Source organism: Eubalaena glacialis, chromosome 14 (assembly GCF_028564815.1).
Source record: "Eubalaena glacialis isolate mEubGla1 chromosome 14, mEubGla1.1.hap2.+ XY, whole genome shotgun sequence".
Lineage (NCBI taxonomy): Eukaryota > Metazoa > Chordata > Mammalia > Artiodactyla > Balaenidae > Eubalaena > Eubalaena glacialis.
In genome coordinates, this window is record NC_083729.1 from 36,814,744 (window position 1) to 36,838,674 (window position 23,931).

Consider the following 23,931-nt stretch of genomic DNA (forward strand, 5'->3'; position numbering starts at 1 on the left):
AACTAATACTAACTTACAAAACTTCAAGCTGCTTTTAAGTTAATGGAGAAAGGCTTATGTTATAATAAGTGGAAACAATGCAGAAGGCAAAATTGTGTACGTGTACACATAGAAGATACATAGGAAGGAAATATACCAAATTATTAACTTGTTGGTTTAGGATGGTAGAATAATGGGTAGGTTCTTCCCTGTTTCATATTTTTCTGTACTTCCCCAGTTTTTTTATCTGAACAATTTTTATTTTTAATTTAATTTTTATTTTATATTGGAGTATAGCTGATTTACAATATTGGGTTAGTTTCAGATGTACAGCAAAGTAATTCAGTTATATATATACATATATCCGTTCATTTCCAGATTCTTTTCCCATATAGGTTATTACAGAATATTGAGTAGAGTTCCCTGTGCTATACAGTAGGTCCTGTACTTTCCCAATTTTTAATTAAAAAATCATATTTTCAATGGATATACATTTGAGCTCAGTTGGCAGCAACCACTATACATATCTAGGGTTTTTTATCCTCTAGTTTCTAAAATTTTACATTATTCTTATATCTATAGGAGAGAATAGCATTGTGATTGAGTCAGTTCTGGGTTCAGTATTGTTTTTCAGCTGTTTGAACCTGGCAAATTACCTCTCTAAGCCTCAGTTTCTTCATCTGTTAATTGGGCATTATAATTTTACCTATTTCATAGGATTATGGCCTGAAATAAATAAGGTAGTGGATATAAAATCATGTAGCACCATGCATATAGTAAGCAGTCAATAAACCCTATATAATATTGTTATTATATCTATTTATATATGTTGATTGAGTCTACTTGCTGGCATTTTCATTAGCCACCTAATCTCAGTATATTATAGCTTACTTAGCTATGTATGACCTTATTACTAGAAATTTATGTTGTCCTCAACTTTTCATTGGTAGATAAGGTAGACTCAAGAGGGGAAGCTCTCCCAGGCAGGATGATCATGGATAAAAACGAAGATGACAATCTGTGATTTGATTTAAAAAAACTACAGCATTTAAAATTATTACTGTTTCAGAGAATCTGGAACATAATTATTGCTAACAGTTTATCAAGTGGCTGACAACAAATGATATAGTATGTCAATAAATGGATATTAATTTGTTTTGAATTGAAATTAGTTTTGGTGGAAGCAAGAAAACCTGTTTTCAAAGAAGACAACGAGCTAAAGAAGTGTGTGTTTGTGTGTGTGTGTGTGTTGGAAGGGGTGGGATGATTATTCAGGGAGGGTCTTGAGGGATAGTCTGTAGAGTTGGGATTTGATACCAGAAGTGTTCTTGAATATGAATTCAAGTAGTGAGTTTTTCAATTTTCCTTAATATTCCCTAAGGATGGTCAAGAGATTATTTTCATTGGAAATTATATTTTAACAGAAGTGTAAAGTAATACATGCTCAATGATGAAAGCAAAACCATAAAAGAAATCTCAAGAGGGTTAAAGTAACACAAGGAAACAAATCAGCATGTATTTTTTTAAACAATGGAAAGAATTCACATTTACTTGTAATTAAATACTAATAAAACCCTGTATTCCACGGGGGACAAATAGATCTGTTACTACTCTGATTAAGAGACAATCTGGGGAATTCCCTGGTGGTCTAGTGGTTAGGACTCGGTGCTTTCACTGCCATGGCCCGGGTTCAATCCCCCCGTTGGGGAACTAAGATCCTGCAAGACGCATGGCCCGGCCAAAAAAAAAAAAAAAGAGAGAGACAATCTGGATCATTGGGGAACTATATTTGTTTTAACCAGATCCCAAAATAAATTAGTTTTGTGGCAGAGAAATAGTGTTCACCCTATATTCTATATGCTTCCCTATATTTCCCAGCTTCCTTTTGTTGTCAGGTTATGGCCATGTGGCTAGTCCCTCCCAGGAGCCTGTGAGCACAAATGATGTGTATAGGTTCCTTCTGTTCTGCAACGGGGAGTAGTGGGGATTGAACCACTTACTGAGATGGCGGTGTCACAAGAGATGGAGCCTGGTTTCCTGAGTCACCAAATGGAGGAGAGCTTCATCAACCTTCTTTGAAGTTTGAGTAAGAAATAAACTTTTTTTTTTTTTTTTGGCTGCGTTGGGTCTTAGTTGGGGCATGTGGGATCTTTCGTTGCGGCTTGCGGGCTTCTCTCTAGTTGTGGAGTGCAGGTTTTCTCTCTCTAGTTGTGGTGCGTGGGCTTAGTTGCCCCACGGCATGTGGGACCTTAGTTCCCCAATCAGGGATGGAACCTGCGTCCCCTGCATTGGAAGGCAGATTCTTTATCACTGGACCACCAAGGGAGTCCCCAGAAATAGACTTTTTATTGTGTTAAGTCACTATATCAGTTTGCTAGGGCTGCCATAACAAAACACCACAGACTGGGTGGTTTATACTATAGAAATTTATTTTTTCATAGTTCTGGAGCATAGAAATCTAAGCTAAGGTACCTGGCAGGTTTGGTGTCTTCTGAGACCTCTCTCCCTAGCTTGCAGATGGCCACCTTCTTGCTGAGTTCTCACATGACCTTGTGTCTGTGTGGGCACATCCCTGCTGTCCCTTCCTCTTCTAAGGACACTAGTCATATTGGATTAGGGCCCCATGCTAAAAGCCCCATATTAACTTAATTACTTATCTTTAAATACTTATCTCCAAATACTGTAGGTTGGAACTTCAAATATGATTTAGGAGGAGGACACAATTCAGCCTCTAACAGTCACTGCAGTTTTGGGATTTACTTTGTCATCACAGCATGGAATAGCTTATTGTGATCAAAACAGTTTTCCTGGGAACAGGAATGAAGATGTGTTTGTTTTGAACATACAAATTTATGTTTATATATGAGGATGTGTGTTGGCGTAGGTGTGGGTATGTGTATATGTGCTGTGCAGAATGTTACAACCTGTGAATGAGTTACGTGGTACCAAGATATTGTTCACTCATCCTTGAGATAGCTAGGCAGGTCCTGGGAGGTAGGAATCTCTAGACTACTCAACTTAGGTCATGAGCAGCCCCCTCTGTTCACCGAGTGTATCATACAAATATTATCTTCTATGTATGTAATGGTTTTTTAAAAATTTCAAAGTACTTTTACACACTACGAATAATTATATACCATGTCAACATAAATATTTTATGAATGTCCCATATTTTATGGAATACAGGGAAAATTTATTGATAACCCAAGTGCCAAGCACTGTTCTAAATTCACTATTCTAATACATAAAACTCTAAATGAGTTATATATATTAACTCATTATATTCTCAAAATAACCCTACAAAATAACTCTACAAAACTATTAATATCCCATTTTACAGATGAGGAGACTGAGGCACAGGTGGGTTAAAGACTTGTCCATTTACGAAGATGGTAAAAAGTAGAGCCAGAATTTGAACCTAGGCAGCCTGTCTCTAGTCTTTCTGGCGCAGCACTTATAGCCGTTGACAATTTCAAGCAAAAAAAAAATTTAGTGAATGAATTTCATAGTTGAATTTTGGAATTTGCTTTTTTCCCCCTTATGTCTAACAGGCAGTGATTGAGTCAAGTTTACCTCTTTGATGCCTTTGAAGAGTGGTTATTTTGCTTTGTAACAAAATTAAATCCTTGCTCTGAAAAACGATGTACTCCAAGACATGAGTAAGCACAGTGTAAGCTGAAGATCAATGCCATAATTCCAATCAATTCAATTCAGCAAAGTATTTGTTGAGTAACTACTATGTGCTAGGCTTTGTGTTGTGTGCATGGAATACAGTAAAGACTAAGATGACACTGTTCCTTGCATAATAGCCGCCATTACAGAAGGGTTTATGGTATTTTCCTCAAATGTGTTACTGAAGAAAAAGTTAAGGGCCATGGGGGTTTAGATCTCTATTGAGCTACTAAGGAGAGCTAAGAAATTAAAATGGAGAATTTAAAAATATTTATTCATTCATTTAAAATGTAATAAACCCATTATATGTTAACAAAATATATTTTATGAAAAATAATTATTTCCAAAAAAAAAAATCCAGTGAGAAAAGTGACATTTGATTTGTTTTTTTATTTGTTTGGCTGATTTCCATAATGTCATGCTTAATAAAAAACAGATTCTCGTATTTGCTTCTCATATTTGCATTCAGTTTGTTGCCATATGTTGTTTGGGTTGAAACACATGAAGAAAATCTAACCTCACACAGGTAGTTGGGAAAGGAAGAGAATTTTTAACAGTCTTTTCAGATGATTATGGACAGTCTTTGACAGTACACCAAAACTTGACAAGTTGTAGTTTCTTAAAGGTTAGTTGGAATCTAAAAGCTGACCTTTTCATATGCTGTTATATTAAAATCAATTTATCTATCTCACACTTAGAATGGACATTTTACCTATGCATGATTTTATAACATCATGCATTATCATTCAGAAGATATTGAATGATAACTTCCGTGGAGTTATGCAGATCTTCCAAATGTTGACACATATTATACAAACCAAAAAAAAAAAAAATCACATTCTTTAATATTACCACTGATCTCATTGGCAAGGTCTTTAAACATTGGGAAGCTGTCAAGTTCACAGTGTCAGATACAAGGTTCCTAAAGCTTGAAAGTTCAAATTTATCACTGGCAACAAATACTGTCAGTTGTTTTCCTTGAAGTGACAGACCCACTTCATTCATTTTTGAGAAAATGTCTACCAAATACCCAAGTTTGAATAGCTATAATTTGTTTACCAGTCATTCTTTTAAGTCAAAATGGTGTTCCATGAAAAAAGCAGTTAATTCAGCTTGTAACTCAAGGAACAAGTGCTTTTCCTCATAGCCCCCTATTTCAGTATGCCGCACAAGGGCTTTATGTGTACTTCCCATTTCATCACAGATATTAAAAAGACATCTACTCAAGGGTCAAGACTGAATAAAATTGAGATGTTTAATTTTCATCAAGAACATTCTTAAGTCAAAATGGCATCTGAAATTTAATTTATTTTTTTGTTTGTTTACTGCTAGTGCTTGGCAGAGAACAATATAATGGCTATTATTACAGTTTGGTGCAAATGCTTTCATTTATGTTAAGGCACCAGGAGTTTTACCCACCATTGCTTTTGTAGCATCAGTGCAAATGTCGACATAATGAAAAAGGTAAATAATAGTTAGTGTTATTAGGAAGATAGTTTTGACCTTGTGGACCTCATGAAACGGTTTTGGTGACCCCAAGGGGGTAGGCAGACCACAGTTTGAGAACCACCGTCACAGAAAATAACCATATTTCCTCACAAAGAATCTTTAACATCTGAAACAGAATGCTGGAGTAGAACACTGATTATGATATATGCCTTTTTAATAGGGCAACTACTATAAAAATCACATAATGGGAAAACAATATGATTTAGGACTAATTTAGATTTTCTAATATGCTTAAAAACAAACTTCAGGTCAAAAGTTTAAAGACTTTAAAGTTAGCTTAGCTAATTATATTTTTGTTTTCAAGCACTAAAAGATCTGTCAATGAGATAGTTTTCTCTCTCCTGTTACTTATTCTCTAAAAAATAATTACATTAATGGGAAAGTATCTGAAAAGGCATTTCTCCAAAGAAGATACACAAATGGCCAATAAGAATATGAAAAGATACTCAACATCATTAGTTATCAAGGATATACAGGTCAAAATCACAATGAGATACCACTTCACACCCACTAAGATAGCTAGAAATAAAAAAGCCAGATACTAACAAGTATTGGTGAAGATGATGAGAAAGTGGAACCCTCATATACTGCTTATGAGAATGTAAAATGGTCCATCTACTTTGGAAAACAGTCTGGGAGTTCCTCAAACAATTAAACATAGAATTTCACCAAGAGAAACAAAAACACGCCTACACAGAAACTTGTATATAATTTCATAGCAGCATTATTTATAATAACCAAAAAGTGAAAACAACCCAAATGTCCATCAACAGACAAATGAATAAACAAATGTGATCTATCCATACAATGGAATATTATTTGGCAATAAAAAAGGAATGAAGTACTGATATATTCAACAATATGGATGAATCTTGAAAACATTATGCTACCTGAAAGAAACCAATCACAAAAGACTACATATTATATGATTCCACTTATATGAAAGTTCAGAATAGGAAATCTATGGAGATGGAAAGTTGATTAGTGGTTACTTGGAGTGTAGGGGTGAGGAGTTTGCAGGGGTAGATGAGTGATAGGGGTTTCTCCTTGAGATGAAAATGTTCTAAAATTGACTGTGGTGATGACTGCACATATCTGTGAATATCCTAAAAACCACTGAACTATACACTTTAAATGGGTGAATTGTATGGTATGTAAATTATATCTCAATAAAGCTGTTCCCTGCCCCCCCAAATCAACTACATTATAGAAAAAAATTAACCATGTGAAAAATTTTTAGATAATTTTATAGAGGGGGGGACTAAAGCCCCAGAGAGAGGGGTGATTGACCTAAACTCACTCAAAAGCTAGTACTAGAACCCAGGTTTCTGGTTCCTGCAATAGAATGCATTTCATCCCCCAGAATAGTATTACAATACCCCTTTCACTTCTGGGAAGAAAATTCCAATGATCATACCAAATGCATTCAAACTGGAGTCAGCCTAAGAGGTAAAAAGAAAGTATCTACTAGAAAAGTACTCTATCTACAATTCTGCTCTGAACAATGTCACCCTTTGTGGAAAGAAATGGGAAAATGAGCAGAATAAGAGAGGAGAAATAGAATTCACCTTCTTGGTTTAAACACTAGACCACTTATGGGCAGGCTTGTAAGTAGTCACACTAGTTGCACAGGCTTTTGCCAGCTCCTTTAAAAATAGCTATTCATAAAAACAGTAAACACAAAATGTAGCACAAACGTTTTTGCAGGTCCACAGACTAGTAAATATCATACCCCTTCATGGTCAAGCATATTGTAGTGGACAGCTTGGTGCTTGTCTCACAAATGATTTGGTTCCAGTGCTAGGCAGAGCTATAGGGATGCCTCTGATCTGTGTAACACTTTTGAGTTTCAACCTGCTTTTACGTGGTATCCCTTCTGATGCTTGTAACAGCCCTGTGAAATCAATAGGGTAGGTATTATTAGCCCCATTTTGCAGATAGGAAACTATTTTCAGGTAAGTAGGACAAGGTTTTGTTAATCATCCTCATTTTATGAATGAGGAGTCTTATTTTACACAAGCAGTATGATATAAATAGCTGCAAGAGAGAACTTAAACTTGTAGCTGGTACATGAAAATTTGGGAACTATTTAAAACTGGAGAACAAGGGAACAGTGTACAGCAGGGATACTCATGGAAATGACAAATTTATTGGTGCTTTATATTTATGACTTCCATAAACTACTTTTAAACAGATCAGACCCTGAACTTGCAAGCCCTGATATGCTATAGAATGATTGACAGTGCTGCCTCCTTGCACAGCTTCAGGGGACACCATTCACATGGAGGTGACACCATCCCCATAGCATTAGACATTAGTGGTAGGTGTCCTGTGGAATTAAATCAGATTCCTAAATTAGAGATGCTATGTAGATATCACAGACATGAGTCAGGCAAATCTCAAGGTCCATCACAAATCCCACCTCCTCCATGAAATCTGCCCCAATATTCTGTCCTAGCAGTCCATTATATGCATTGTATATTTTGGTATTTCTTTATATTTCATTTCATTTTATTAATTTTTTTCATTTTTTAAGACACATTGTTTTCTTTCTAATCTTACAATCAATACATGTTCATTTCAGACAATTAGGAATACATAAAATCATAAAGTAAATAATAATTAACATCCATAATCTTCATCCCTTAGAGATAACCACCATTAGCCTTTTGATGCATTTCCTCCCATTTCCCCTCCATTTTAACTATAATTTATCTTTTTATATTATTCTTCCATGTTTCATCTTTAAGTATTTGACCCCTGTAAGTTTTATCTTCTTCAAAATATGGTAACTCTTTTTTTTTTTTTTTAATAAATTTATTTATTTATTTATTTATTTTTGGCTGTGTTGGGTTTTCGTTTCTGCGCGAGGACTTTCTCCAGTTGCGGCGAGCGGGGGCCACTCTTCATCGCGGTGCGTGGGCCTCTCACTGTCACGGCCTCTCCCATTGCGGAGCACAGGCTCAGTAGTTGTGGCTCACGGGCCTAGTTGCTCCGCGGCATGTGGGATCTTCCCAGACCAGGGCACGAACCCGTGTCCCCTGCATTGACAGGCAGACTCTTAACCACTGCGCCACCAGGGAAGCCCCAAAATATGGTAACTCTTTGAGGATAAAAACCATATTATTTTCTACTTCTTTATGCTCTACACTTTCTTATGCATAGTGATAAGTACAGTAGTCAATAATTCAATTGAATTAGTTTATCTTCAATAATTTGAGTCATTTGGTATTATAGGTACAGTAAAGAATATAAGTAAATCTACAAATATATCAGTTATTCCATGAATAATAGTTCCCTTTGAATTTACTAAGTTACTTACATTTCATGTATATAAGTTTTTGTTTGTTTGATTGTTAGTTTTGGTTAAACTTGGGAGACTTTATTTACCTCCCCACATCACCAATCATGGATATGAGTGGCTAAGGCTTCTATCTCCTCAGGAAAACACAGCACAATTGAGTGATCACAACCTTTGGAGAACTTCAGTCTTTGGTTGCAACATTTAAGAGCTCCTGGTTTTGGTCCCACAAGCCCTTTTTGAAGTGACCTATGTATTTTTTTTTTTTTTTTTTCTGTGTTGGGTGTTCGTTGCTGCGTGCGGGCTTTCTCTAGTTGCAGCGAGTGGGGGCTACTCTTCATTGCATTTCGGGGGCTTCTCATTGTGGTGGCTTCTGGTTGCAGAGCACGGGCTCTAGGCGCACAGGCTTAAGTAGTTGTGGCACGCGGGGTCAGTAGTTGTGGCGCACAGGCTTAGTTGCTCTGCGGCACGTGGGATCTTCCCAGACCAGGGACCGAACCCGTGTCCCCTGCATTGGCAGGCGGATTCTTAACCAGTGTGCCACCAGGGAAGTCCCTATGTTGTGTTTTGATGTTGGGATTATTGCCTTAAATCTTTTTGCTTCTTTTGATGAATCATATGGAAAACAAATTTGAATTCTGTTTATTAATGCTATTAAGTTTCAAGTGCCAACTTCTGGTAGAACAAATACCCAATCATTTGAACTGTTAAAAGATAAATTGAGGCATATTAAAAATTTTAAGAGTTTATTTGAGCAAAAATCAGTTTAAATCAAATCACCAAACTGGAAAGTGCTCCACCAACAGGAGCTAGGGGAAAGATTTTACAGAGAAGAAGGAAGCAAGGCAAGGAGATTATTTGATGGGCTATAGCTTAAGCATTCACTTTACTTGGGAAAACCTTATTGGCTGTTTGTGATCGGTTGTCCTTAGATTTTAATTTCTTAACCTTGAGAAATTTACAAGATTGGGTTTGGTTTGCTTATGTAATGCCACTAACACATTAGAACCATCTCAGTTTAATGAACTCCTTTTTAATTAATTTAACAATTGCTATATCTGGATTGCATTTTCTAAGAAAGAAAATATTATGTAGCTTATAATTCCAAATAGTTAATCTAAAAGTTAGGGCTTTAAGGAAAAGTCTAAAATAATTTATAACAAATAATTATTAAAAAAAAAAATCAGGGGTTGACTTCAGATGCATATAATAGAAACTTGACTACAGTAGTAGCTTAACCAAATAGGAATTTAATTTTCAAATAGCAGGGAGTCTAGAAGCAGGTAGTGTTGCCAGCTTTAACAAATAAACATACAGGGCATCTAGTTACATTTGAATTTCAGATAAACAGTTTTTTAGTATAAGTGTCCCATGGGACAAATGTTAACTGGACAGCATTCATTTTATTTGGCATTCATAGAAGCAAGCTGTTTAGGGCTGGTGCAGCTGCTCAAGGATGTCAGCAAGTTCCTTCTAGCATCCTACTCTACTATCCTTTCTTTGTGGCTTTTGTCCTCATGGTTGTAAGATGGATACTGTACCTCCAGGCATCAAATCCATGTTCTAGGCAGGAAGATTGGGGGAAAGAAAAATGGAGAATACAGTAGTCCTAAACCAACTGAGTCTGATCCTTTGAAACAGGAAAACAGTAGCTTCTCTGGAAACTCCATCTTGTAGACTTTACTTATATTTTATCCACCAGAACTGGGTTGCCTGGCCACTGCTAGCCGCAAAGATGACCAGGGAAGTGAATATTTTTAATTGGGTACTCTGCCACTCTGAACAAATTTGATTTTCACTAGGAATGAAGAAGAGAAGGGTAGACATAGGATAGGCAACATGCGATATCTGCAATGAAAGGTAAAAGTAATTTTCAATGACTATTTTGAATTTTATTTTGACCACACAGATATGCATGGTGAATTTGGAAGGTGAAAGAAACTCAAAAAGTAGAATTTCCCATTGTTAGTCTTAACTAGTCTTAGGGTCCTCTACCTTCCTGAGAAATTATCGCCCATAGATTTAAGGATAGCCTTAACTCTAGCAAATTAGTGGGGAAAGCTAAAGAGACTGCTGCTAGTTTGACTCAAAAATGGAAATGGGGTCCCTAGAGCCATGCCCCAAAGACTATAGCAAAGAAAGTGTGTCTTTTGCTGTAAGATGCATACTGATTATGTTAACTTACTGAAGTCTATTAAAAGAAATTCATCTAAAATAGCAATAGTGAATCCTATCTCCATAGGCCAAAAACTCTTAAACCTGATAGAACAATTGTCCTCTCATCCAACACAATTTTACAATGAGGTTTTCTCCCTTATCTAAAGTGATTTTCTTACCAAGAGACAATTAACTAACACTGGACATTAACACCTCTCTCAACCTTTTCAAACAATTAGCATCAAATTATTTCTTTTCTTGTGGAAATTGAAGAGAAAATCATTAACAAATGGTACCAAATTATAAGATTTTTTTTTTTCTATTTAGTATTTCTATTTTGCGGTGGTTTTACAAACACTATTGGTTCTTTTCTTCAGCAGGAGTTTAACAATCATGATGGGACATTTTCTGCCAGTACAAAACCAGGGGCTCGTCTAATTTGGGACTATCAAAAGCAGTATCATGTGGTGACCATAGGCAGTTTCATTTTTCTGTACCAGTAGAGAAGTATATGTAAAATAAGAATATAATTTTCACCATGACTAATGCATTTCCAGTAATTATTACTAAGGTAAATTCTCAAAGAAAAACAGACATTTAGTTGTACTAACCTTTTTTTCATTTTGTTTTGTTTTTACAACTTGGCTGCCTGTCTGTCTTTATTAAGGTAATACTTATTTGATTTCTAGTTAAAATAAAAGATTTTTGTCCAACCAAATTAACAGAATGATTATCTTGTCAGGGAGTAATGAAAATGAATATTTCCTCCATTTTTTTGAGTGGTATAGTTTTTACAAGCTCCACAGAGGATATCATTCAGATAAGGTCACACCAAATAGGAGTTTTGCTCATTGGATTAAAAATAGATCAGCTCAATGACTCAGCAGGTAGCTTATTGCAGTTGCCTACTAAGAACATCCTAATTCTTCCTTGTACTACATCACAGTGAAGTACTCATGTGGCTTTATGGGGATTAGCTTATTCAGCTATTAGAAATAAGATCACAGTATATCTAGGACATTCTGTGAGATACAACAGCACTGAGAGTATTATGGGTCAAATTCTGGTTAAGTATAGGTAAGCATATATTCAAAGGTTTAAGTTCCTTTTAATAAATTTATAATAATGTGGCTAAATTGAAAGTGAACTGTGGAATCAGGTTACAGAGAGCACTTGATTGTGCTTGAATTTTAGAGCAGTGCCTGTTTCATTGTTCCATGAGCCTTTCTACCTGATTTCCCCTCCCCCTGCCATATGGGAAACCTCAGGGGGGCCTTTAATGTTTTCCTTTTTTCTTACTCGCATTCAGGCAGTGGCCAAGTCACCTCCAGTCCCAGAATATTCAGGGATGGTCTAACAAATGGAGTTGGTATTTCTCCTGAAAGGAGACAGGAATAGAAGGCCTACCTTCCTCAAAAATATCTCCCTTCAAATTATTGGCTATCCATAGGGAAACACTTTAAGCTAGTATCTTCCATTAACATATATTAATATATCCAGCAACTACTTGATAATCATCCTTGTACAGCCTCCAGATATTAGGTCCCAGAGTAATGTAGATGAATAAAACCAGATCTTGACCCTCTAAGGGCTCCTTTTAACTCCTGATTTATTAGACCCCTGAGTAAATAGATAGGTAAGTTACAATGTGAGGAAAAAGAAAAGTAGGAAGGTGGGAGAGTCAGATCTTGCAGGGCCCTGTACTGGAGAGTCAGCCAAGGTAGCAGGCCAGGGATAAGGAGCGGCGTGAAGGCTTGTAGGGGCTTTGAAGGGAGGGAAAAATCAATCTAGAGGCTCTGAGAAGTGCAAAAAACAAGTTTCATTCTCATTAATTCTTTTTTTTATTGTAGTATAATTGCTTTACAATGGTGTGTTAGTTTCTGCTGTACAACAAAGTGAATCAGCTAAACATATACATATATCCCCTCCCTCTTACAACAAAGTGAATCAGCTAAACATATACATATATCCCCTCCCTCTTGGGCCTCCCTCTCACCCCCTCCCATCCCACCCATCTAGGTCATCATTAAGGCTCACCTTGGAAACACTGCCTAGTTCAGCCCATTCCTCTCCTAGGTCGGGCCCTCAGCAAAACAGAGGTAGCTTCAGTTTGGTTGGCAGGCAGTGTGTTTTCCGTTTGGGTGGCTGTTTTTCCTCCAGGATCACCAGATTTACCTCCCCCTCCCCACAGTCCCATGTGGAGACCTGTTCTAAAGCTACTGACTGAGAGCAAAAAGTTAAGGAAGACTTCATTGATAAAGGCTTGAAGTGAGATCCCTGCTAGTAATGTTTGCTTTTTTACACAGGAGTCTGGGAAGCTCTTAAAGGTTGTTCAAACCAGACCACTAAACTCCAATCTAATGCCATCCTATAAGGTTAACTTAAAAGGCATTACATTAATTCAGCAAGCAGGCCATGAGACTGATGTGGCTCTGATGTACTGGCAGCCTACGGAAGCAAACCAAAATCTAAGCATGCAAATGCTGAAAAGTTAGGGCAACCAATCACAAACTGCCATCTAGGCTTTAGCTATAGCCAATCAATAATTTCCTTACTTTGCTTCCACATTTTCTCTATAAAATCTCACCCTCACCGCCCCCAGCTCCTGTGGGTGGAACGCTTCTAACAACTTCTGGTTTGGTGCTGCCCAATTGGAATAGACTTTTGCTCAAATAAACTCTTGAAATGTTCAATATGCCTCAGTTTATTTTTTAACAAAGATTAATCTTACTCAGTATCTCAAGTCTCTGTCCTCGACCTCATAGTTTTACTTATTTTCATTGTGTTAGTTACCCTTGTAAATGGCTTTCCATTCATTTGTTCAGAGTGAATGCTATTTTTCTTGTCAACTATTAATCCCAATGAGAGCAGTAAAAAATATTTATACTTCCTTTAAGAGTAGACCTGACTGTAAAAATAGATAGAGAGAGAGAGAGATGAATAGATAGGTGGATTGATAATTTTCTAAGCATTATTTCAAGGTTCATCGATCTTGCTTGGGAGCCGGTAATAAGGCAGACTTGAATATATCCTCTACTCACATATTTCTTGGAACGTGATTGTTCATAACCTCCAAGAGGGCAGAGACTCATCTATTGTCTTTGGTCCCCAGCACATGGCTCCTGCCTGACACTGGTCTGAGGATCAGCGGATTGAACTGCAGCAGCTTCACAGTTGCTCCCAGGTGCTTGAAGCTGAAAGCTGTCAATCATTTCACAAGATTTACTGAATCTTCTTCTTGGCAGAGGAATTGTGAGTTTATATAAAGAGAATATATAATATTTAATTGTGAGTTTATATATCGGTCTAAGAAAATGACTTGAAAAAATTTACAAGGCACTATAAAATTGAATATAAATAAATGGAGTGAAAATATAGTGTATAGAGTTAATCTCTGAGAATACTGACTGATCTTAAGTGCTGGAATAAGTATAAGGGCAAATACAAATTTTCTCCCCTCTGAAAATAAGCAGAGAGATTTTCCCCTTCTCCCTTTACTTTCTGAATTTCTTTCTCTGTCCTTGTCAAATGTATGTAAATCTTTGTAATGGCTAAATAAGCCTCTGGCCAGTCTCACAACTCAGGAATGTTTCCTCAAGGACCTGGGAGCCATCTCTTTGAAGTGTAATCATCAAGGAAAATAATTCCAGTCTCCTGGAAGATGGGTTTTCTGGGGAAAGATGGGTCTAATTTGTCACCTGACTGTAAATTGTAAAAGCTACCCAAGTATTGAATGGTTTGTGTCCACTTAGCTGTATAAAAGAGGGAGATTCCCTTCTGTCTTTGTAATCCCTTTAGCGGGTTACCTGTTTGACATATCACGTTCTGGTTTAATCTTATTCAAAATTAAAAATTTCCCTTTTTTTCTTTCTACCCTTGTGGAGAGCTTTTGAATTGAAGGAAGATTTGTTTTGATTATATTTCCCCAACACAAACATGGGCTGAGCTTTCTGGCAGCTGAGATATTGATGTTTGGTAGATTTCAATCATGACATTAATTCTGCTTTCTTTAAGTAATGGAGAATCAGTGCAGCGTGGTGGTTAAGGATGTGAACTCTGGAGTTAAAACACTTGCCTTCAAATCCTGGCTCAGTGACTCACCAGCAGTGTGACCTTGTACCAGTCAATTGGAAATCACATCGAACTTCCCCCAAGTCTAAATTTCCTCATCAACTTTTTAAAGCCTCAGTTTCCTCATCTCTAAAGTTGTGAATGACAAATCAGCCCTGCCTGAACCTCATGGAGAGCGTCCCCCCACAACAAAGAGAGGCTCTGTGGCTGGCAGAAGTAGAAGGGAATGCTAGGCAGGCCACAGCAACTGCTGTGCAGACCACTGTTAATCTGCCTCTCCGTGTTAACTCTGTGAGGGATGGGGTTGTGTCTCACTTTATAGCTTCAGTGCCCAACGTAATACCTAATACTTAATAGTTGCTCTATAAATGTTATTTTAATGAATAGCAATGAATAACTCCCATAAGCAAAGTTTTAGAGGTCACAAAGCTGAAACAAGGACTACAGAGAGTAACAGTGGGAAATACAATTAAAATGTAGGTTAAGACCATATAGTAGGGAGGCTCAAATGCTAAGCTGAGGTATTCATGCACTATTCTGTAGGCAGTAGGGAACCACTAAAATTTATGGACAGGGAAATAATACGATCAGAGCTAAAGCTTAAGAAGAGTAAACCAGTAGCAACGTCTAGAATGAATGGGTGGTAGGACTCCTAGTAGATGGGAAGATGTTTCTAATAGAAGATGTTTCAAACAGAAGGCAATCATTCAGGTTAGAGCAGTGGTTCTCAATTGGGAGTGATTTTGCCTCTCAGGGGACATTTGGAAACGTCTGGAGACATATTTGATACTCATAAGTGAGGGGGTGCTATTGGCATCTAGTGGTTGGAGGCCAGGGATGCTGCTTAACATCCTACAATGCACAGCAAAGAGTTATCCTGTCCAAAATGTCAGTAGTATCCCACTTGAGAAACTCTGGGTTAGAGATAATTAGAATGCATAACAAGAAGAGAACAAATGCGGCAGACATGAGTGGCACTGTGGAAAGGGAATACATAGACTTTTGAAAATGACTGTGTCTATAGAGCAGAGGAGAAGGCAGAATTAGAAGCAAACAAACAACAACAAAAAAAAACATTCCAAGGTTTAAAGCAGATATCTGGGAAGATGATGTCAGGAACAGGAATAGAGAAGTCAGAAGGAGGGGCAAATTTTAAGGGGGAATGATGAATTTGTTTTGAGTTTGAGATTTAACTGGATACCTTAGCATAATTCCAGAGGCAGCTAAAAATGTACTTGTGGAGCCTAGAAAGAGGCTAAGACCAAAGATATAGATTTTAGGAGACATTTGCAGTGAGTTATTGGTTAAAGGAACGGGAGCAGGTAAGAGTACTGAAAAAGGGCAAAGAGGAGATGTGGTCTGAGAACAGAATTTTGAAAGACTGGGAGAAAACACAAAGGTCATATTACTATAAGACAGTGATGTTTATAAAATCATCTTATTTTTCAGAATATTGCTCTACTTTAGCAATTAATTTCCTCCCACAAATCCAACATATTAATTAGACTACCTGGAAGTGGGTCATTCCTAACTGTTCCTAAACTCTTGTTAAATCCATATCAAAGAACCTCTTGTTCTCTTGTTTTTAAATAATAGTTTTATTAAATTCCTCAAATCCTCTTACAAATCCCAAACATATTCTCAAGCTTGGCTCAATAGAACAGCATTTTTAAAGCATTCTCTTCCTTTTATTCTGTGACTATCTTTAGCATTTAAGAATTATTTAGAAATTATTTTCAAGACTGGCCTTCTGCAAAATTGAGAAGTATGTTATTTGATTTCAGACCATAGCGAGCCTCTGGCTTATTTGCTGTCCATAGAGGAAAAATGTGTGAGCATGAGCTTATATCCCAGCTTTGCCATGAGTGAGCCATATGATCTTTGGTAATATTCTTTCTCTCTCTCATTTAGAAAATTTAATTATATCTACAAAAAGGTACATGAGTTTTGTCAGAGACTAACATAAACATTTAATGTGGTAGTTGCCCACAGACCCATCCCAGTGTAATATTACCCAAACCTTTACTGTAAATTCCTAGGCACAATTCAGAGGCATTACAGATTTTTTAAAACTTTCCAAAGTTTTTATTTTGAAAAATATCAAACCTACAAAAAGTTGAAAAAATAGTGCAATGAGAAGCCATATACCCTTCACCTAGATTCACCTATCATTAACTTTTGTGACATTTGGTTGTTCTCTCTGTCTTTGTCTATCTATCTACCTATTTATATTTATTTTTTGCTAAATGACTTGAAAGTAAGTTACAGATATCATGAAACTGTATCCCTAAATACTTAGTATACATATCCTAAGAACATGGACATTCAGCTATAAAACCACAATATTATTATCTCACTCTAGAAATTTAACATTGATACAGCGTACTATCTAATATATATACAGATTTTAAAATTGTCCCCCAAATGCCCTGTAAAACAGTTTTTTTCTTTTTTCAAGGTAGGATTTAGTCAAGGTTAATGTTTTTCTAGTCTGCTTTAATTTAGAAAAGTCTTCTACATTCTTTGGTCTTTTGTGACACTAATCATTTTGAAGATTACAAGCAAGTAATCCCACAATCTGGAATTGTCTGATTGTTTTCCCCTGATTAGTTTTGGGTTAAATATTTTTGTAAGTATACTACACAGAGGATATAATGTATCTTCTCATTGTATCACTTCAGGAGACACGTCGTATCAGTTTGTCCCATTATTAGCAATATTAAGTTAGGTCACTAAATTAAGTCTTTCAGATCCCTCCTTTGTAAAAGTGGCTTTTCCCTATTTTAGTTAATAAGTAATCCATAGGGTGATATTTTAAGACATGTAACTAGCCTATATTGTGGTCTTGGAGTTCTCATCTGGCCTAACCTTCTTAGTAGTTTTTGCCAGTTTATTAAGTATGGCTCACCAGAAAACTTTTTTTTTTTAGTATGTAAAGTATCCTTTTTTTTTTTTTTTTTAGTATGTGAAGTATCCTATATAATTTGTTTTGTTTTATTTTTTGCTTGAGTTAGCTAGAATTGGCTTCTGTTATTTTCCACCAAATACCGATTCCTACAATGTGAGAAAACATTGTATAAAATTCCTACCTCACTGGGGTAAAGATCAACATTATCTTCAGGGTTTCAAATATGACTATGATACCACACAAAGGCCCATGCATACAGGACCTCCAAATTTTTCCGGATACATGTAGAAAAACATTTTTTATCAGGATGTGTAACTGGTGAGCCCTGGTCAGGCTTGCTTAGCTCAGTCCCTCCTATGCCTCAGATAAATGATACACAAGCCCATGGACTGATCATTGTTACCTAGCTGCAATGAGACTGTGCTGTTTGTGATGCTTAGTCATTGTCATAACTCTGTGGACAATGTAGCATGATGAAACTAGTGACAGACATTATATCCAAATCCTAGTTGCTAGATACAGATGACCTGGCTTGCTAAAGGCAAATTTTACAACCATATTAGGTAATTTTGCTGGAATTTCAGGGTGACATGGGTTGTATTTGTTAATATAATAATCGTAGTAATAGAAAAACTAAAATCTCAATGACAATTCAGTAGAAACTTAATTCCTCTCTCAGTCAATGTCCAATTGGTGTTTGGTGAATGATCTTCCATATAACAGCTCAGACTCTCTGATATCTTCCATCTTATGATCTGCCATCTTCTGGAGCCTTGGGGTCCTTTGCTTCCAGTGGCAGAAGAGAAAGGTCACGTAGGTTTTCGATTTTGGTTTTAGAAGTACATGGTTTATACAATCAATTTTAAACATAGAACAAGAGGAAAGAGAATGAGATAAATAACCAGAGTTAAAATAAGGTACCAGTAGGGTGGACGGATCACTGGAATTCTATGTTATGCAGTGTTCACAAGTGGTCGAGCGAAGAGTTTCAACATATGGAAAGAGCCGACACAGGCTACTTCCACTGGGGAAAAGCAGGGGCAAATACACCTGGCCAAAAGCTATAGGTCACCAGCAACTATGCAGGAGGGTTTAATGGGCCAGGCTGAAAGTGCTGCATATCACTTCTGCCCACATTGACATTCTATCAGCCAAAACTCAGACCACACCCATCTGTAAAGGAGGCTAGGAAATATGGTCTAGGAGCAAAGTGATAACAGCTTTGAAAAGAGCCAGTCATTCTCTCCCACAGAGGCTGTAGGAGTTTTGGCAAACCTCCACCTCGTGGTTACCTGTGAAGCTGAGAGGGACTGTGAATGCTAGAGAAGTTGCAGTCACCAAACACTCCAAGCCTGATGGTCTCTGTTGTTTTTGGCTGGTTTGGCATCGCTGCTGCAAACTTTTACTTGTATTAAATATATGTCAATGAGTGCTACATTTCACTGAGGTCTCAAACTCACTCCTCTGCAGGATTACTTCAGTAGCTGAGACGCACTCCCACTACTTTCTTAATATTTCTTTAGAAATATTAAAGGCATCTCTAGCTAGTCACCTAATTGTAAAGAGTGTATGATAAGTTTTAGATAGAAGCTGAGCTCAGCAATGTACAAGTATGAAAGTGACCCTATTCATCACCACCAGTTTTAGTTAAACGTCCCTGCCTGGGTGAAAACTCAGACTTATATCCAGTTGTTCCCCAGATAACAAGTCCTTTCATCTCTTTCAAACATGAGGGGGTCTTGTCCAGATTTCCAGAAGTATGTTTGTCCAGGAGGAAAGTGACACAGTTTTGGTGAGCAGCCAAAAGGCTGTAAGAGGTTTGGTAAACCCTCACTTGTGGTTTTACCTGGAATAAGTTATTGAAAAAAATATTTAAAATGTGTTGCTGACTGGCATGGTGCAAGGAGAACTATTAAGGCCTAAAATGAAGTTAAAGCAGGAATTCAAAGAGGTAAAGTGAGCACCAAAGCTGGATTAGCCCTAAAGTTTCTGAAGAACTCTGGTGACCTTGAGATTCCACTCTGATGGCTGCACAGAGTTTGGGGGACAGGAGATAAAGGTTAGGGCCTATTCAAGTAGAGCGTCTACTAGGAGATCTGCATAAAACCAGGACCCCAAAAATCCCAAGGAAAAATTAACTTATCACTCAGGAGTAGACAGCAAGAAACTTGCATCTTGAACTTGATCCTAGTTGAAGACAATGAGATAGAAAAATGAGACAGAAAAATTTCCCCTGAGCATTTATAACACAAGCTGATCTCCAAGTGGATTTTCATTCCAAAAGCCTGCCCCCTGTGAGGTTTGAAAACCTCAAATGATCATTGAACTTGAAGTGGTCTCAGGTTGGTAGTTCCCCCAGGCAACAGGCAGGAGGACTGCAATTTCAACCTGGACCTCAAAGAAATTCCACAGATGAAATGCCAAGGCCAATGATTCAGCTCTCAGTAAAAAAAAAAAAAAAAAAAAAAAAAAAAAATCTAACAATGCAAGGAAATAAGGCACTCAAAACTAGAGCTAGCAGAAACAAAACAGAAGAATCAGATCTGCAAAGACTTCAGAAATTGCAATTGTCAAGCCCAACATAAAAGTACTGTGTTTAATGTGTTTAAAGAAATAAGAGTGGCTTGAAAATACAAGCAAGGAACAGAAGACTATAAAAATGGTTAAGCAGATATGATAAAGAGCCGAACAGAATTTCTGGAGATGAAAATTTTAACAATTAAAGTTGAAAACTCAGTGGACAAATTAAGCATCAGAATACACTACCCAGCAAAGTTATCATCAGAACTGAAGGAGAGATAGAGTTCTCCAGATAAGCAAAAGCTAAAGGAGTTTATCACCACTAAACTGGTCTAACAAGAAATGTTAAAGGGTCTTCTTTAAGATGAAAAAAAAGGGTGCTAAGAACACGTATGAAAGAGTAAATCTCACTGGAAAAGTAAATATATCATCAAGGTAGTATGTTAATTACTTAAAAAGCTAATATAAAGGTTAAAAGACAAAAGTAGTAAAAACAACTATAACAACAGTTAAGGGATATACAAGATAAAAAGATGTAAAACGTGACATCAAAAACATAAAACATGGGTGGGGAAAGAATAAAAATGTTGAGCTATAGAATGGGATTAACCTTAAGTTGTTATCAACTTAAAATAGACTGTTATAGACATAAGTTGTTATATGTAACCCTGATGGTAACCACAAAGCAAAAACCTATAGTAAGTACACAAAGATAAAAAGAAAGGAATATAAGCATACCGCCAAAGAAAGTCATCAAACCACAAAGGAAGAGAACAAAAGAAGAAGAAAGGAACAGAGAGGAACTACAAAGAGAGCTAGAAAATAATTAACAATATGGCAATAAGCACATAGCTATCAATAGTTACTTTAAATTTAAGTGGACTAAATTCTCCAATCAAAAGACAGAGTGGCTGAATGGATTAAAAAAACCAAGATCTATCTGTATTCTGCCTACAAGAGACACACTTTAGATGTAAGGACACATACAGACTGAAAGTGAAGGCATGAAAAAAGATATTCCATGCAAATGAAAACCAAAAGAAAGCTGGAGTAGCTACCCGTGTATCAGGCAAAGTAGACTTTAAAACAAAAACTGTAATAAGAGACCAAAAACAGGGTATTACATAATGACATAATAATAAAGGGGTTAATCCAACAAGAGGATATAACATTTGTAAATGTTTATGCACCCAACATAGGAGTACCTAAATATTAAAGTAAATATTAACAGGCCTAAATGGAGAAATAGACAGCAATACAATAGTAGTAGGGGACTTTAATATACCACTTACATCAATGGACAGATCATCTAGACAGAAAGTCAGTAAGGAAGCATCAGCCTTAAGAAACATGGTAGAACAGAGTGACAACAAATATTTATAAAACATTCCATCCAAAAGCAATAGGATACACGTTATTCTCAAGTGCACATGGAATATTTTCCAAGATAGACCATGTATTAGGTCACAAAACAAGTCTTAATAAATATAAGAGAATTGAAATGATATCAAGAATCTTTTCCAACAATGGTATGAAACTAGAAATTAATTACACAAAGAAAACTGGAAAATTCACAAATGTGTGGAGGTTAAACAACATGCTACTGAATTGCTAATTGGTCAAAGAAGAGAAAAATTTTAAAAATACCTGAGACAACTGAAAATGGAAATGTAACATACCAAAATGTATGGAATGCAGCAAAAGCACTTTTAAGGGAGAAGTTCTTAGTGATAAATGCATACCTCAAGAAATAAGAAAAGTCTCAAGTAAACAACATAACTTCACACCTCAAGGAACTAAAAAAACAAGAACAAATGAAGCCAGAAGTTAGTAGAAGGAAAGACATAAAGATTAGAGCAGAAATAAATGAAGCAGAAACTAAAAAGACAAAGAGATCAATGAAACTACGAGCTGGTTCTTTGAAATGATAAACAAAATTGCTAAACCTTCAGGTTGACTCACCAAGAAAAAAAAAAAAGAGAGAGGATTCAAATAAATAAAATCAGAAATGAAAGAGGAGATATTACAACAGATAACACAGAAATATAAAGGATCATAATAAAATACTACTAAAAATTTCATGCCAACAAATTGGACAACCTAGAAGAAATGTGTAAATTTCTAGAAACATACAATCTACCAAGAAGGAATCATTATGAAATATAAAATCTGAACAGATCAATTACTAGCAAGGAGCTTGAATCAGTAATCAAAAGCCTTCCAGCAAACAAAAGTCCATGACCAGAGAGCTTCACTGGTGAATTCTACCAAACATTCAAAGAAGGATTAATACCAGTTCTTCTCAAACTCCTCCAAAAAATAGAAGAGGGGGAAAATCCTCCAAACACATTTTATGAGGCCAGCATTCCCCTGATACCAAAGCCAGACAAGGATACTATTAAAAAAGAAAATTACAGGCCAATATCCCTGGTGAACATAGATACAAAAATCCTCAACAAAATATTAGCAAACCAAATTAAACAATACATTAAAAGGATAATACACCATGATCCAGTGGGATTTATTCCAGGGATTGCTAGGATGGTTCAACATCCACAAATCAGTCCATGTGATATACCACATTAGCACAATGAAAAATAAAAATCATATCATCATCTCGATAGATGCAGAAGAAGCAGTTGACAAAATTCAACATCCATTTATGATTAAAAACTCTCAACAAAGTGCATATAGAGGGAATTTACTGCAACAAAATAATGGCCATATATAACAACCTAGAAGAAATGTATAAATTTCTAGAAACATACAATCTACCAAGAAGGAATCATTATGAAATATAAAATCTGAACAGATCAATTACTAGCAAGGAGCTTGAATCAATAATCAAAAGCCTTCCAACAAACAAAAGTCTGTGACCAGAGAGTTGACAGTTGACATTTTACTCAGTGGTGAAAGGCTGAAAGCATTTCCTCTAAGATCAGGAACAAGACAAGGATGTCCACTCTCTATGATTTTATTCAACATAGGAAGCCCTAGCCAGAGCAATTAGGTGAGAAAAAGAAATAAAAAGCATCCAAATCGGAAAGGAAGAAGTAAAACTTTCTCTATTTGCAGATGACATGATGTTATATATAGAAAGACTGTACAGATCTAGACTCCATCGAAAAACTGTTATAACTAATAACTTAGGTAAAGTTGCAGGATACAAATTTTTTTTTTTTTTTGGCTGCGTTGGGTCTTCTTTGCTGCGCGTGGGCTTTCTCTAGTTGCAGCAAGTGGAGGCTACTCTTCATTGTGGTGTGCGGGCTTCTCATTGTGGTGGCTTCTCTTGTTGCGGAGCACGAGCTCTAGGTGTGCAGACTTCAGTAGTTGCAGCATGCGGGTCCTAGAGCAGGCGGGCTTCAGTAGTTGTGGCATGTGGTCTCAGTAGTTGCAGCACGCGGGCTCTAGGGCATGCAGGCTTCAGTAGTTGTGGCACATGGGCTCAGTAGTTGTGGCACACCGGTTTATTTGCTCCGCAAAATGTGGGATCTTCCTGGATCAGGGATCGAACCCATGTCCCCTGTGTTGGCAGGTGGGTTCTTAACCACTGTGCCACCAGGGAAGTCCCAGGATACAAAATTGATACACAAAAATCTGTTGTGTTTCTTTACACTAATAACAAACTATCAGAAGGAATTAAGAAAACAATCTCATTTACAATTGCATCAAAATAATACAATACCTTGGAATAAGTTTACCCAAGGAGGTGAAAAATGTGTATTTTAAAACTGCAAGACATTAATGAAAGAAATTGAAGAAGACACAAACAGAAAGATATTCCATGCTCATGGATTAGAAGAATTAATATTGT

General features: G+C 36.6%; 1 non-coding gene across 1 annotated transcript; it reads right to left on the reverse strand.

Annotated features, from left to right (window-relative positions):
• Positions 1-8,587: 8,587 nt before the first annotated feature.
• LOC133074887 (small nucleolar RNA SNORA25) lies at positions 8,588-8,712 on the reverse strand. The gene has a single exon (XR_009697286.1). It is a non-coding gene; the product is annotated as a small nucleolar RNA SNORA25 (small nucleolar RNA).
• Between the last annotated feature and the right edge of the window lie 15,219 nt (positions 8,713-23,931).